Below are 16,577 nucleotides of genomic sequence, written 5' to 3' on the forward strand. Positions count from 1 at the left end.
ATCTCCATTCTTCGCTGTGGCTGATACAATTTGTTGTACCGACAATCAAAGATATGATGTCCCGTGACTGCTATCAGACTGGACAAAGGCAGGACCATAGCAACGGACAGCTTCTTCACAGCGCTTTCGCCGGCTAAATGACTGCTGTAACGCAACACAACTCTGCTTGGCAACATAAGTAAAATGGGACTTCCACCTGCAGCTAAAGTCACTTCGGTACATGAGCAATTCACCACATTAGTGTTTAGACTTGACAGCGCAATGCTGACGGTGTATGTGCCCAAACTTTATACCAGCTGTTACAGACTGAAATCAAGGGCTTCTTTTTTTTTTAAAAAAAAGGTTGTATTGATTAGTGGACCCATTACTGCTAAACAGTGAATGTTTGAAATTAATGAGATTAGAGTCTTTCATTATTAAGCATTCACTTAGCTCTTATTTTTTAAATTAAATACCTGAACAGCCAGTTGCGATTAAAAATAAAAATGTCATTTTGATCACTGGAGAACTGACCAGTATTTCTTATGTGCTGTCTCTCAAGAGACAAATTAGTAATAAATACAAAAACCAATGAGTTGTCAGAACAGCTTGGAGTTAAAGAATTGAATGTTGGTCACAAATCAGGACAGAAAAATACAGGATTCAATGCTCCTTTATCTGAAATTCAAAGGACAGTACTATTTCAAAATTTGTAACTTTTTGGATTCTGGAACTGTGAGTTTTGAACTGGTGAATTAATGGATAAAAGGTATTCTGCCGGGTTCTCTTGGGTATAGGAATGGTAATGCCCCTGCCTTGTGCCCACAGAATGTAAACTGATGTCTATGAATTTGGTACAGTAGTAGAAAGTGTAAATATTAGTGATGTACAATAAATTTCAATGAAATTAAATTCCATTGACCTAATGTGAAAATTTATTCTAAGCAGGCCATACTTTTTACAATTAGAAGGGAGCAGGACTTCTGTTCACCCACTTAATATTGCAGGAGCCTTTGACATGATACTTTTTAAATTTTTTTTTTCCTTTCCTCCAAAGAAAGCATTTGATTATATATTTAGTTTAAATGTGTGTGTATATACTTTTTTTTTTTAATATATTGAACAGTTGACCCTGTAGTGTGAGCTTATGCACAAAAGCCATGACACCCTGTATAATTGCTGTCTGGAACTTTGCCATTTGTTATGTGAGGATTAATAAGTGGGGGCTAAAATATCTCTGCAGACCTATTGCACTGAGCCACACTCCTAATGTTTAAATTGTGGAAAGATTGTATCTGAATAAGCATTTTAGGTTACCATTTGAATTTTTCTTAATTATGATATTTCAGCATATAGAAATATATACAACATGCTTAACTAGGATGTAGCAGCTAGTGTGAGCCAAAACTAAGTACCACATTTCTCAAGGTCACTCTGCGAGGTAGAGGCAGCCGAGGGGTTTGGGGTGAGGGTCCTTTGATAGGTGATCCCTTGTAGTTTTCAGTCGGCAACATGCCTTGGTTCGCTGCACACTGCGCTCTGTCTGTCGAAGCGTTCTTCAAAAACAACAAATCCCTCATCACTACGCAATGCACCTTCAAAACTCATTTTAGCATTCCTCCTAACGGTGACGTCCCATATTGGAAAACAGTTCTTCAGTGGGTAGCTCAATTTAGACAAACTGGTACAACATTAAACTTAAAATCTCCAGGCCATCCTTGGACTGTACGAACGCCTGAAAACATCCAGGCTGTAAGGGCATTAATTTTGCAGTCTCCTAGACATTCATTGTGCAAACATGCTTCTGCCTTTGGCATGTCCAACACATCTTTGAGGAGGATTTTGCATGATAACCTTAATTTCCTTACAAAATGATGGTAGTGCAGGATCTCACTGAGAGAGACTGGTAGAGCTGTAGAGAGTTGTACATGAACGTTCTGCAAGCCGTTCATAGAGATGCCATTGTCATGTGCGGTGACGAGGCACATTTCTGTTTGAATGGTTGTGTACAATATGCAAAACTTTTGTTATTGGGCTGAAACCAACCCTCATGATCTTCATTAGAGACCCAGTTGCAGAATCTGGCATTGTGGGCCCTTACTTTTTTGAGGAGGGGTGAGCAATGGTCACTGTCACTTTAGAACATTACATTGAAATTCTAGGGAACTTTTTTGCGGGCCCCAACTGGAAGAAATGGAAGTGGTGGATGCATGGTTTCAACAGGATGGAAGAACAGCTCATACGGCACGGTTATCCATGCAAGTTTTGTGGGAGATGTTTACGGGGAAGCAGATCTCCCTGTGCATCGATGTCGGGTGGCCTTCATGTTTGCCTGATCTCGCTCCGTGCGGTTTCTTATGTTAATTTTTATTGTGTCTTCTATTTTTCTATTCATTTTGTAAAGCACTTTGAGCTACATTTTTTTGTATGAATATGTGCTATATAAATAAATGTTGATTGATTGATTGATTCAGAAATTGTCTCGAAGAGTGTATTGCTAATGATAGCCACCAACTTGAAGACATCATTTTTAAAACAGTGAAAAAAAATCTATTTGTATACCCTTTCTTGTTGTCTTGAAATGTATTATCTTGTAGTGTATTTGTAGAATAAACATTTAAAATGTAGTACTTTTTGACTCACCCTATATGTGACAAATCTTAGGATGCTCTTTGTTATATTTTTTCCATCTTTTAAAAGAGTTAAACAAAAGTAGTTCTAAAACTATGGATGTGAGCTTTTTTTTTTTTTTTGGGAGAAATATAGCAACACAGCCCAGTTTTAGTGGGTTGTGAAGTCAATTTATGAAGCAATTCTAGATAAAGACTCAAAGTTTTTGACACTTTGGGTGTTGGCCTACCATCTGGGATCAGATTACATTCAGTGCCTCTTAAGTTGCATTTGGCACCTAAAAAATGAATGTTTAAAAAAATTAGTGAATTCTGAACTGTTGAATTGTTGGAAGGGATTGTTGACCTGTATTAAAAGATATTCTTGGTAAGTCTTATTTCTTCACAATCATGCTATATATTAATTTGACATATGAAATAATATTCCAAAGTGAAGCATTCTTTATGTATTTTAATAAATACATTAACAGCAACATTTATTTCTATAGCATATTTTCATATAAAGAATATAGCTGAAAGTGCCTTACAAGGTGTCAAAGAAATAGTTACAGGAAAAGGAAAACCAAATTAAAATTAGATAAGAGTAATAATGAGTAAACGGTATACAAAAACAAATCATGCACACTTACATAAGATAGATATGATTAAGAGAAGTTATGGTCCTTAAATGTAGAACTGTTTTTTTTTTTTTAATGACATTCCCTGCTCTTGTGCTTCAAAATTGAACTGAATGGTACTGGGGTCCATATGTACAGTAATCCCTCCTCGATCGCGGAGGTTGCGTTCCAGTACCCCATGCGATAGATGAAAATCCGCGAAGTAGAAACCATATGTTTGTATGGTTATTTTTATATATTTTAAGACCTTATAAACTCTCCCACACTGTTAACATTATTAGAGCCCTTTAGACATGAAATAACACCCTTTAGTCAAAAGTTTAAACTGTGCTCCATGACAAGACAGAGATTACAGTTCTTTTTCACAATTAAAAGAATGCAAACATGCCTTCCTCTTCAAGGAGCGCGCCAGAAGAAGAGAATGTCAGAGAGAGAGAGAAAAGTAAACAATCAAAAATCAATAGGGCTGTTAGAGCTTTGCACCATGAAAAAGCGCCACAATGAAGGGATCAATGTGAAGGTAGCCTTTCAGCATTTTTTAGAGAAGTGTCCATATCTTCTAAGCAAACAGCCACTGTGCAAAGAGCCCCTCTGCTCACACCCCTTCCGTCAGGAGCAGAGAATGTCAGAGAGAGTGAGAGAGACAGAGAAAAGCAAACAATCAAAAATCAATACAGGCTATTAGAGCTTTGAAGTGTGCGAATCACCACGCGGGAAGCGTATCGTATATCATTGAGGAGTTTTATTTAATACGTAATATGTGCTCTGATTGGGTAGCTTCTCAGCCATACGCCAATAGCGTCCCTTGTATGAAATCAACTGGGCAAACAAACTAAGGAAGCATGTACCATACATTAAAAGACCCATTGTCCGCAGAAATCCGCAAACCAGCGAAAAATCCATGAAATATATTTAGATATGCTTACATTTTAAAATCTGCGATGGAGTGAAGCTGCGAAAGTCGAAGTGCAATATAGGGAGGGATCAATGTATGATAAATCATACAGAAGCTTATTCCTGCCTCTCAAAAAAAAAAAAAAAATTCTGTTATTTCACTAAAATATTGTGTGCTGCTACTATTATTACAGTGCATTCATGTGCTTTGGTATTCCAATGACAGCTAATGAGTGAGAGGTTGAGCACGCATATAGCCTGCAATCAACTGACAAGAACTGAACAGACTGTATAGGCATACATTTAGCTTTAATCAACGTAAAGGTTTGTAAGTTTAGTACGGATGCCACACAGCTCTAGGGTCTGAAGGGGTCTTCACATTCTTCCCGTATATTTGTGGATTAATTGGTATCAGTCAGCTTGTTTATCTGTGGATGATTACCTGTTTTAACACTGAATAACTGAAATGAGTCAGTAAGTTTAGTCCTATGTGTACTGTAAAGGAAATTACAACCTAAATTTTTTGAGGTATACAGTTATATAGGGAAGTGCAAAGACTGTGAGTCATTGTGTGACCTTTTTTTCAGTGATTATTTTCTAGATTAATTCACATCTGGGTGTTAGTATTCAGTGGCTAAAGACGATTTTTCAAGGTGAGAAGTATATACTTGGTTTGAAAAATTGCTATAGATGAAGACAAGTAGTGAGATGAAGCTCACAGCCAATCCCCTTTTTAAAAGGTTTAACCTCACAAAAAAAATAGCTTTTTGCCTTTCTGTAATCACATGGATATGCTGTTCTGTAATATTTGTGCATTCTCAAGATGCAGATCAGTGCTCAGTGACACTCTTAGCCTGAAAATTGACATATTCATTAAGTTTAAGGCTTTTGTTTTCATGTTTAGACTCTGAATGCCTTCACCTTCTTTATAAACAAATGGAGCAGGGAAGGAAGTGTTTTTTTTTTTTTGTTTTTTTGGAAATTTATAAAAAAAAAAAAAGAATGCTTAATTTTAGAATACAATTTCATGTGGTAAATTAATATATACCACCAGTAACGGCACGCTGCATGATTACGTGAATACACTTGACTTGAGCATTTTCATCCTCTTTCTCTGTAGGTTTAGCATTCGTTTGATCAGTGGTTGATGTGCTTGCTGCCTCCTGAGCAGCTCTTCTTTTCACCACCCTAGTGGCCCACTTCTTCTCTTCTTTCGTTGGCATATTTTCGCCAGTCAGTGTTTATGTTGCAAATTGCTTTTAATTTTTCACTTAAGCTGGCACTTATATCATCTGCCTTAAGAATGATTTAAGATACGAAGAGGTAGGGGAAGTGACAGCGAAGTTGATAAGGGAAGAGAATGGCGCCCGTATGCATGTGCTGCACTGCTGCCCTGCTGGCCGCTGCCGAGAGTTGATTCTGCAATAAAATAAGAATAAAAAATATCCTTGAAGGTCAATCATCACCCCGATAGCAGATGTCACGTAGTATATGTGTACCAAATTTCAGGTCAATAGGTCAAACGGTTTGCGAGCTACAAGTGATTTAAAATCTTGGACAGACAAACGAACAGCCATGGTAGCGTATTATATAAGAAGATGATAACAAAGATTTGAAAAATATAAAGGAATTTGTAAATCTTTTGTGCTGAGCTTTATTAAATGTTCAGTTAAATTGAAAATTAGAAAGATATTTGAGATATTCCATAATTAAAATGAAAATTTTAAAAAACAAGACAAATGCAGTGAGGTTTTCAGTATCATTAATAATATAAATAACCTCATTTTAAAAATTGTATTGATCAAACAAGAAATGACTTAAGATATAGTCCCCCATTTCTGATGGCATTTAAAGTAGAAAGGAAGTCTTTGAAATATCTAGATTATATTTCAAAGTGATCAAAAGGAAATGTAATGTGCCAATTTTTTTTTTCTTTTTTTCTTCAATCTTTGAACTACAATTCCCATAGTCTTCCTGAACATGATTACACAGTTTGTCCCTATAGTAATTTGCGAGGTATTGTGGCCATAGTTGCATGCAATCTCTTTATCTGCAAAACTGGTCTGTGTGCAGGAATACATTATGTCTAATGTCTTTACATATACAGTGGATTTATATTGGATAGTTTTTGTGTATATGTATGACAAATAATACTTGTGTCTGTCCTTTCTGAATTAGAGCTATCTATAGATTGCCGATCGTAGAAGAATGCAGCAAGCTCTTTTCCATTACTTCATATCCCATGCACTTCAACAAATTGCCCCCTTGCAATTGCAAAAATAACATCATAGTATTTAATACTGCAGATTCTGGTACATCATACTGTCAGCTTACTGATACTCCATTAAGTGACCTTCTGCACTACCAATCATTTTGGGCTATCAATTAAGTGTTACTGACCATTCTACAGTACAGTTGCGTGCATTTTTTTTATTGATTTGTTTATTCTGTCTGGTATATTTTATATATTTATATATTGATGTTGTCATCATTTGATGTTAATCAAATTTTTTATTTTGTTTCATTATTATTATTACTATTTTATTGTTGATTATTGTATTATTGTTAGGTAATTTTGTTTGTGTACAATTTATTTATTGTTAGTGTATTTTAGAGGTTTATGCAATAGCGAGGTTATCGGTTTAATTCAATTTTTTTTCTAAATGCACTTCTTAAGCATTCTGTGCACCATGTAATAATTATAAAAATGAAGTAAATCTTACATAAAATTTTAAGTTGTAGAATAAACATAGTAACATCATTTAATATATACAAAAATATACATACACCCAATTCTTCTGAGTCGAAATTTCCACTGTCCTAGGCCAGTCTAATTATGAAATGAACTATCCATTAGACAAATGATGTCTATTTAATTCTACAAAAGAAATCTCAAAATACATCCAAAATATGTGATGACACCACTTCTCCAGGGTACACCAAGTAGCACCATGAACACAGAATAGAATAAAAATGGAAATGACTTCCATCCATCCATTTTCCAACCTGCTGAATCCAAACACAGGGTCGCAGGGGTCTGCTGGAGCCAATCCCAGCCAACACAGGGTACAAGGCAGCAACCAATCCCAGGCAGGGTGCCAACCCACCGCAGTGGAAATGACTTAGTAATGACAAATCAAAAATAATTATTACAGTTAACTATCTCATATTGCTATTTAATTATTTGAAAAATCTCAGCGCCTCTAACAGATGTATGCTATCCTAACATAATATTCTTGATTTAAATGTTGAAAACTATTGGGTTTCCCTGGTATTGGTAGGTAGGTCAGCAAATAGTTAATAATAATAATAAAATTAAAATAACGCGTGAAACATAAATTTGAAAATAATCAGATGTTTTATATTCGTGTGACAATCACAATAAAAAGAAATACATTAAACAATACAAACTAAAGTGCACATAGTCTTTAAACAAAAAAGTGCATTTAACTTAACCAAAAATGGCCACTAGTGTGTCTTAAATTCCAAAAGTTTAAATAAAGCTTCAATTTTAAATAAAATAATAATGTGCAGTTTATAAAAGATTCAGTTCATTTATTCCTGATTGCAGTGCAGGAACGTGAGCATTTCGACATGCTCTGGTGTGAGGTAGGCTCTCTTCTTTGAGACAATGTTCCCAGCTGCTGAGAAGATTCGCTCAGAGGAAGTAGAGGTAGCAGGAATACACAAGAATGATTTTGCAGACAGAGAAAAGATGTTTTAATCATCACACTCTGAAGGAAAAGTGTTGTAGTTTATCACATCACATACTATATTATGCCGAAATAAAAAAATAACCGACTAAAATATGTAACAAGCTAATTACTGATGTACTCCAAAACACAAGTTACCTAACGTTAGTTAGAGATGGTTTACTATTCATATGAACACAAATATTATACGAAAAAAGAAGGAAAAAAAAAACTAGGACGGCTCAGCTACTCCTATTCACTCGTTTACTATAGTTCCAAACATAACTGAAATTATATTCACTTAACCCTTAAACCGCCGGAACTGGCTATAGTCGGTTCCCAATGCAATTTGGAAGCATGCCAAAGCCGAGTATATGCAGCGACGTACATTCATTGAACTCTGCAACCGGCTATATTTGCCAGCACGCTGTAGCTGCTCATTCAGTGTTGTATATTTGTTGAGCAGCCAGCTCACGACCACTACCGGCCCCAGCAGAACTGCAGCACCACTGTCTCTGGGATTCAGCCGCTGCACTAGATGAGCCTGCAATTCTCGGCGTTTACCTCTGTGTGTTTTGTGTGCAGCCAGTTCAAGCGCAGTTACCTCGGTGATTTACTGAATTTCATCAATAGCTTCAGTTGCACCTTGAACATATAATAATAGGTTGTTGCAGTAGTTGTGTTTTTTTTTTTAATAGTTTTTACAGTTCATTTACAGTGTGTAAAATGATCAGTGTTGTTGTAATTGTGATGCTCTTTGCATGTAAAAAAAAATACGTGTTCCATTAAAATTTCACATTGTCTTTGTGAATTGTGAGTTTTTTTTAAAAAGTGCAGCTAAAAAGTATTTGGCGTCCAGGGGTGCATTAACCCCAAAGTATGTGTTGGTTTGAGGGTTAACTATCATTGTCGAAACCTTGATATACACATTATAGTACAAACATCAACGTTAACACATGACACTAACTTTACTTGCTAAAACTTGCGTCACAGCTCCAGGATGCTTGCGTTTCAGATGCTCATGCATCGCGGTGGTGCTGCAGTGAAAAGAAAGCTCCACTTTGCATAATCTGCATTCAACTTTTTCTTTTTCGGTGAAATGCTCCTACACTTTAGAAAGTTTCTGTCTCAATTTTTTTCCATCTCCTTCCCCCTCCTCTATCCGACTCACCATTGCATCCACATTTGTTTTCCTCTGCATTCTTCTTCTTCTTCTCAGACGTTGTTCTTCGTTGGTAGGACTGTGTGCAGTCTTGACAAACAATAACAAGCAATACTGCCCCCAGACATTCATGTAGTGCATTACAGTTACAAAAACCAATGTGGTTCTTGGTGACTTAAGCCTCTATTGATGGTTCTGTTTATGACGTGTTGAAGATTTTTTGTAGTTGATGTCATCGATTACATCGACTGATCGTTGCAGCCATACTCATTACAGAAAAGACCTGGCTTAAATTCACCAAAAGAAGAGAGGGAAACTGTAAAACACCTGGCCCAAAATTAAAAAAAAATTTAAAAATTAGATTCTTGTTAAGTATTTCCAAAAAATGCAAAGTTGAAAAAGCAAAAAATTAAAAAAAAAAAAATTAAGGAACAGAAACACAGAACTAGAAAAAAAGTCTCAAAAAGTGTTAAAGAATTTTTTGAAACAAAGTGTTAAGTACAAAATCCAAAATACATTTTCCAACAAACAAAAAGCAAAATGTTAAAGGCCAGAAAATCCAAAATCATAACTCAAAGAAGACAAACTTTAAAAGCAACAAAAACCAAATGAAGCAAAAAATAGTTATAAACTTTAATGTTGGGCCCTTAATTACTTTTTAAGCAGTTCTGATCAGGAGGACCTGTCTGTTTAGGTTTAGCTTACAAATTCAAGTATGAATTTAAACAAATGACTGTCAGAGTGATGTGGTAGATCACTAAAGCTAGAACAAAGTACCAAATGATAGAGAGTAACATGAATATTAACATTAAGAAACATTACAAATAATCATCAAAAAATAACAGAATGACTGAGTTCAGGGATAGAGACCTTGTATGACCATGACAGCACCTTGGATAACAATGTGCTGTACTGAACTGTCAGCCAAAGGTCTGTGTATTTGCGTCTAGTTCATCATTTCATAGTGTAAGCTATAGCTCTTCTGTTTCCATCAGCACAAAAGTGCTGGGGAAACGGTGTCCACTTTGTTGCTGTACTAAACTGTATAAAATAAATGCTTAGTTTAAAAGAACATGACTCTGTCACATTTCTTGGCACATATTAATGGAAAGCTGTGAATGATCTGGTTGAAAACGGTATACATTTTCAAAAACCTGCGTTTTCCAGCCAAGGGCAGCACTCTAACAATTATCAATTTGCACTTAGTCATGTGAAGTTTCAGATACAGCAGTGTCCTGGCTCAGAGTAAATGTACCGATTTTTGGCACTAATGTTTTAAAGGGGAACTTGTACTCTTTCTGTTTAAGAAGAAAGTGGCCATTGTTTAAAATAAGTTTTTCTAAACTTTTGGTGAAAATAAATGTTTAAATGTCATGAAAAGTGTGAACTATTGTGTGTGTGCTGGATTTTATAAAAAAAAAAAAAAAGACAATGGCCTGGTAAAAGGCCATTACTGTGGTTGTGTGCATTGTCTGTTCTATAAAGGAGTGACACCCCATCCAGAAATGTTACTTGCCTTGAATTTAGTTCTGGGATGTGTTTCAGAAAGAGAGATTAGATAATCCTGGATCTCAAAATGAATACTGGTTTGTTTTAGTGTGATTTTTTTGCACCAGTGGTTTAGCCAGTGTTTGAACGATGGATTTCAATTGATTTATGCAATTCCTTATACATTGATCCAGATTAATGCACGTTCACTGCATTATTTATAATCTGTTATGAGTCGAGCACTGAACAGTGAATCAACAACAGTCTACAAGTCTAAGAAACGGGGCAGCAACCTTCCTTCACGCTTATAGAGCAGCAGCAGTTGCCAAGGAAAGGGAGATGGAGTGGAGGAATATAACTAATAGAGTAAATGTGTAAAATCAGTGAAATACATATTAACTTTTTGTAATAAATTACTGCATTCTGCAAAATTTACCTCTTGACAATATTGCCTTACTTGAAACGTTAAATGCATTCAAGTAATCATTATATTCAATTTTTGTATTATTAATGATATCCAAAAAGAGTGAGAAACATGGTGTTCATTTTTCAGCATATATTGAGTTGTTCTAGTCGGTACTGTGAGAGATGTTGAACATTATCCTACCTGTATTGAACCCTATAATTTCCTGTAATTACATACCCAAAGATATCAAAGATTAATTACTTTTATGTACAAATCTGTAACCAAAGACTTGAAACAGCACACAATCTTTGAATGGTAACTTACCCTTTTCAAACTTAACCCAAATATTCGGCTTCAACATTGGTAATTTATGTACGTGACATTTCCATGCGTTTATCCAAAGCAACTTGAGCTTGATGATAACCACTAGAGTAACTATCTATCTGTGTTTGAGTTTGGACCAAGAAAATATCTTGATCATCTTAACTCATGGGTGTGTATCAAACAAATTTAGTAGTTATTTTAATCATTCACTGGAGAGGCCATTTGTAAACTCAGAGCTTCCATAGCTCAGGGATTGAATGTTTATGTCCACAGCATAGTTCAAATTTTTTTTTTTTTTTGTAAAATAAAATAATGTAAGAATAAAAAGTAATTTTGAAGTTTACTGTTTTTACTGCTTTGAAATGAAACTCGTAGAGTCTAGCATGTGTTACTCAGTAAAATTAGAAAGTAGTTACTGTGAGTGTTGAATATTTTTCCAAAGCACTGTTTATATAAGGCATCCAAATGCTATAAGATGGAAAATAATGTGCGTCTTTCTGTGTGTTGTTATTACCTAATTACACACACACAGGTAGAAATGTCTTGGTGAAGTTGGAGTACATTTAAACAAAAAAGAAGACATAGACTATAAAAGTTTTTGTCAACTGTTTTAAACTTAAATGGTAGCCACACAATTACATTTATGTGTAATACAACAAGCAGATTGGTAAAATTTTATAATTAGATCAGAATTTTTTATAATGAAAAGTGCATCTGTCATTTGCAAATGACATTGTATATATTTATAATTAAACCATTTAGTGAAAGTGGAAAATAAGTAAAGGCTGTTGAGAGAGGAAGCTGGGCTTTAACCTGAATATTGGAGACTTGATAATCCTATTATATAGTTTAAGTCCTTGAAAATGTTGTAATGGGATACATGTTTAGTCAAAATCCTCCACCAAAATTTGATTGAAGTGACAATTTAATACAAATGCGATTAAAGGGAGTCGGTATTCATTCCCCAGATTCTCTTAATACCATCTGACTACCCTTTCCAGTTTCAGCATCATCAGTTCCATGTCAGCATCTGGTTTTCCTGGACTATTAAGTAAGGCACACAGCCAAATTTTGAGAATAGCAGGCATTGAGATGCGCTTCAGCTGCTTCAACCCCAGGTCCAGTATATGTGGCATGCTCCAGCTTGAGAGTTGTATCAAGGAACTGTTAGTTTTGCCCTAACTCACAATATTGTAGTTAACCAAGAACTGCTGTGCTAAAATGCATTGTTTGATGCAGTGCTTAACTGATTTGACTGTTTTAGAAGCTTTGAATATTTAAATGATTTACAATATAAAGGTCTGAATGAGAAGGAAAGAAATTGCACACAGCAGGTTTATATGAGCTGTGTATATATAATCAGGACCATGAGATATTGCTGTTGCGGCTTGAACATCTTGTTGTGCTTAAAGGGGCTGCTCTTAACTGGTTCAGGTCATATCTAACTGGTAGACACTTTTCAGTGACTTTAAATTCCTCTTTTTCGTCTACTGCTCCTCTTAAATGTGGTGTTCCTCAGGGATCTATTTTGGGTCCTATCTTATTCTCTATTTACCTTCACCCAATGGAGCTATTTTTAGGAAATTTAACATTTCTTTTCACTGCTATGCTGACAATACTCGGGTTTATATTCCCATCTGCAACTCTGCTATAAATCAACTGCACAACCGTCTTTCTGAACTAAGATCCTGGATGGCTAATAATTTTCGTGATCTGAAACAAAATAAAACGGAAGTGCTTATAGTGGGTCCATCAGCTAAAGCCCAAATTGGTCTTGGACTTCTCGGCTCTTTCTCTGTCTTTTGTAAACCTCAAGTCCGCAATCTTGGTGTTATCTTTGACAGTAACTTCTCTTTTGAGAAACAAGTTAATTCTGTAGTCAAGAGTTGCTTTTTCCAGCTTTGTCTATTAGGTAAGATCAAGCCCTTTTTATCTTCTAGGGATCTTGAGAAAGCTACTCATGCTTTTCTTTTCTTGCCTTGATTACTGCAACTCGCTATATTCTGGGATTAGCAAATCCCTGATACACAGGTTACAGTTGGTCCAGAATGCTGCCGCTCGCTTTCTGGTTGGGGCAAGAAAGTATGACTCTGTTTCTCCAATATTATCTTCTTTACACTGGCTGCCTGTCAGTTTTTGAATTGATTTTAAAATCTTATTGCTAGTTTTTAAATCTTTCCATGGGCTTGTTCCTGCCTATTTATCCGAATTGTGTGTTTTACACTAGCCATCCAGAGATCATCTGGTCAGTTGTCTCTTGTTGTCCCTTGTACCAAGTGTAAAACTAAGGGGGAGAGGGCTTTTGCAGCTGCTGCTCCTCGCCTGTGGAACTTTGTTATTCATGTTAATTGTATGTTTTTCTTTTATTCTATTATTGTAAAGCACTTTGGCCACAGCATTCCTATGTTGGTTTAAATGTGCTACATAAATAAAGTTGACATTGACATAATCAAATACTGCTGTTTCAAAATAACTTGAGATTTAATAATTCTTTTAAAATTATTACAAATGTACCAAAGCCATGTAACCTGTTCAAATAAAGTAAGGCTTGAATTTAAGTAAGTGATTGATGGATGACTGCATTTTTTTTTTTCCAACAATCATGCATGTTTTAACTTAATAGATTACACTTCACTAGTGATGGTATAATACCAGAATTTTTGTATTCAATACCAAAACTAATAAAATTTTATGATACTTGATACATTTTGATACCATGGCAAAAATGGGAATCCCATTTAATGGGTTTTAGTAAAAAAAAAACTTTCATTATAAACTACCTGATTTAAATTAAATGTGAGGTTTATATTTGCATGATTAACATGTTAAAATATTACTGAAGAGTAGACCTGGGTAAAAATATTGATTTTCTGATAAATTATTTTTTGTTTAACTTATTTGATATTGATTCTTGGTCTCAAGATCGATCTTGTGAATCTCTATCTGGCTCACTTACTATATATAGATTTTTTGCTTATCTTTGTTTTTGGCATCCGATCCAATAGATGTCGCTAATGAGTCTGTTAAGGCCTTCTGCGGAAAAAGCACTTTACTCTCTTACATAAAATGATGTGTTGTCTTTTAACTGAAATCAGCATCTTTGACTTCTTAAATCAGATGTGTGGATTTACTATGAATTCATACAGTGCGTCGGTAAGGAACTGGATAAAAGCAAATCCATATGTAATTTGTGCAACTCAGACGTTAATTATTGTGGTAACAACAAATTTGAGAAATCATTTATCCCAGCTTCACCCATAAATGTAATCTCAGCCATCATCCAGACGAATAGAGTCGAAACAATCTACACTGGAGACACGAGTAGTTCCAAGCTTCTGTTTATCTCGCCTAATGCCCAGAAAATAACGGAATCAATAGCAGTTTTTAACCGTAAAGGTAAGAGACCCTATACCATTGTTGAAAATAATAAGGGCTTTCAACAGATGATAGTTTTTTGAACTGCAGTATGCTATACCAACCAGAAAATAGTTGAGTGAAGTTATTGTACCGAGGTTATCACCACAGCTCTCAGGCCAGTGGAGAGTGTAGCCCTAACTTGCTACAGCTGAAACTCCAGGGCAGCAGATTCCTATGTGACAATTGCACGTTAAAAATGACTGTGCACCTGTGACGGATATGTTGTAGATAAGTGCGCTGCATGCCCATCACTCACTCGCTGCCTATATACAGAGCTGCTGAGATGACTTGCTTTTGTTCCAAAAACCTTTCTTGAATTTTCAATGTACTGTTCCATTGTGTGACCACATCAATCACAAATTTGTGTTTTGCCAAGTTAAATAACTTTAACTCTTAAAAAGCCACTACTTCAGATATATTAGAGAGTGTTAGTTCTGTTAAGATAAAATGGATATTTATCGAATCTCGGCTTTGTCAATCAGAAACTAATCTGGACATCAGTGTTGATACCCAACTCTAAGAGTACTATTTAACAGATGAGTCAAATTAATTGAAATTTCAAATGTCAGAAACTTTTGGCGATTTAATTGTTTAGATCATAATTTGAAACCAGTCCTAGGTAAAAGTCTTAACCACTACACCACACTGCCTGCCAATACTATTAGCCCTTGGTTAAAAAAAAGCATAAGAAAAGTACTTTTGATGTACCTGATTAACCTGCCCCAAAATATTCTTCATTGCAGGCAACCATATCTCAAACTGAGGAGGCACGTTTTTAGGACTGCGCATGACTGAAAAGGTAAAAATACTCTTAAATTTCCCAAATATGCAAAAATGCATTTTAAAGTAGAGGAAGACTGTACACCTCTGGCTTGAGATGACAAAGCCAAATGAAATATCTTTATAACCGAATAATAGATTTATAAGTGCCTTGAGCACTTTATAAATAAAATGTGTTTAATAATAATAACAATAATCATAATATTATTATTGTTGTTCTTTCGGCTGCTCCCGTTAGGTGTTGCCACAGCGGATCATCCAAAATTGTTGCCCGCATATTTATTTATTTATTATTCTTATCATTATTATAAAAACATCAAGAAACACAAAATATGAAAAGGAAAATTCAGAAGGGTAAACCTTTAAAAGACAACCAAGGCAAACAAGTCAAAACAGTAACCCAGTTAAAAATAACCCCAAAACCAGAAGCAAAATTAGCCAGAAAACAAGAAAGACATAAACTCAACTGTGACACTCCTGAGAGACCTAATGTCCATAGCCAGAATTTGCTGAGGGTGGTCTGTCCTCATGTTGTTCCCCATGCAAAAAACAAGAAATGTAGCTGTGAGGTACAAAAGTGCCACAAATAATAATAAAATAGTAGTTTACTTAAAACAATAGTAACCAAAAACCATAAAAACAATGCTTTAAAGTTAACTCAAACACCAATAAAAAAGAACATGGACAAGCCAGGGAACAAGCTGGCAGTCACAAGCCATCCTCACTCCTAAGCAATCCTACACTGTCATTATGAGAGCTATAACTATGTTCAGATAGAGAAATGCCGGTCAGATCCAGTTATAGCGAACACTGAAGTAACACAATTTTCAGAATAATGAATACTTCATACAACATCATGTTTAACGGATTTCATTTTAACAAAATGTAAATTTCATTATAATGAACATATTCTCAACTAAAAATGGCCACCAAAGATACCGTGTCTACTCTTTTCGCTGAGTCTTGGGAACCCTGCAACAGGCTGTGTCTTGATAAACCAAGGAAAAGTGACCATCTGTTGCAAAATTTTCGGTCTCGGGTTGTCTTGGCAAGGCTTGTCGAGAGTGTAGGCACGACATCCCACTAATAGCCGAAATCTAAGTCAGTGCTCCACTGAGCGTTGCATGGGTGGTTGTATTGTGTGCAGATACTGTATTGTTCTGTGTTAATACCTGTATTTCTATTAAT

The 16,577-nt window shown here is 35.4% G+C and overlaps 1 protein-coding gene across 6 annotated transcripts in view; it reads left to right on the top strand.

Annotated features, from left to right (window-relative positions):
• Positions 1–16,577, top strand: part of LOC120535157 (spermatid perinuclear RNA binding protein) — a 306,536-nt gene that overhangs the window by 26,496 nt on the left and 263,463 nt on the right. For 4 of the 6 annotated variants that reach the window (XM_039762780.1, XM_039762778.1, XM_039762782.1 and 1 more), the window contains exon 2: positions 15,353–15,408. The exons of the other annotated variants lie outside the window; for them this stretch is intronic. The gene's annotated coding sequence lies outside the window, so the exon portion shown is untranslated. The remainder of the gene's footprint in view (positions 1–15,352; positions 15,409–16,577) is intronic. 6 annotated transcript variants of the gene reach the window in all.

Source organism: Polypterus senegalus, chromosome 9 (genome assembly GCF_016835505.1).
Source record: "Polypterus senegalus isolate Bchr_013 chromosome 9, ASM1683550v1, whole genome shotgun sequence".
NCBI classification, from domain to species: Eukaryota; Metazoa; Chordata; class Cladistia; order Polypteriformes; family Polypteridae; genus Polypterus; species Polypterus senegalus.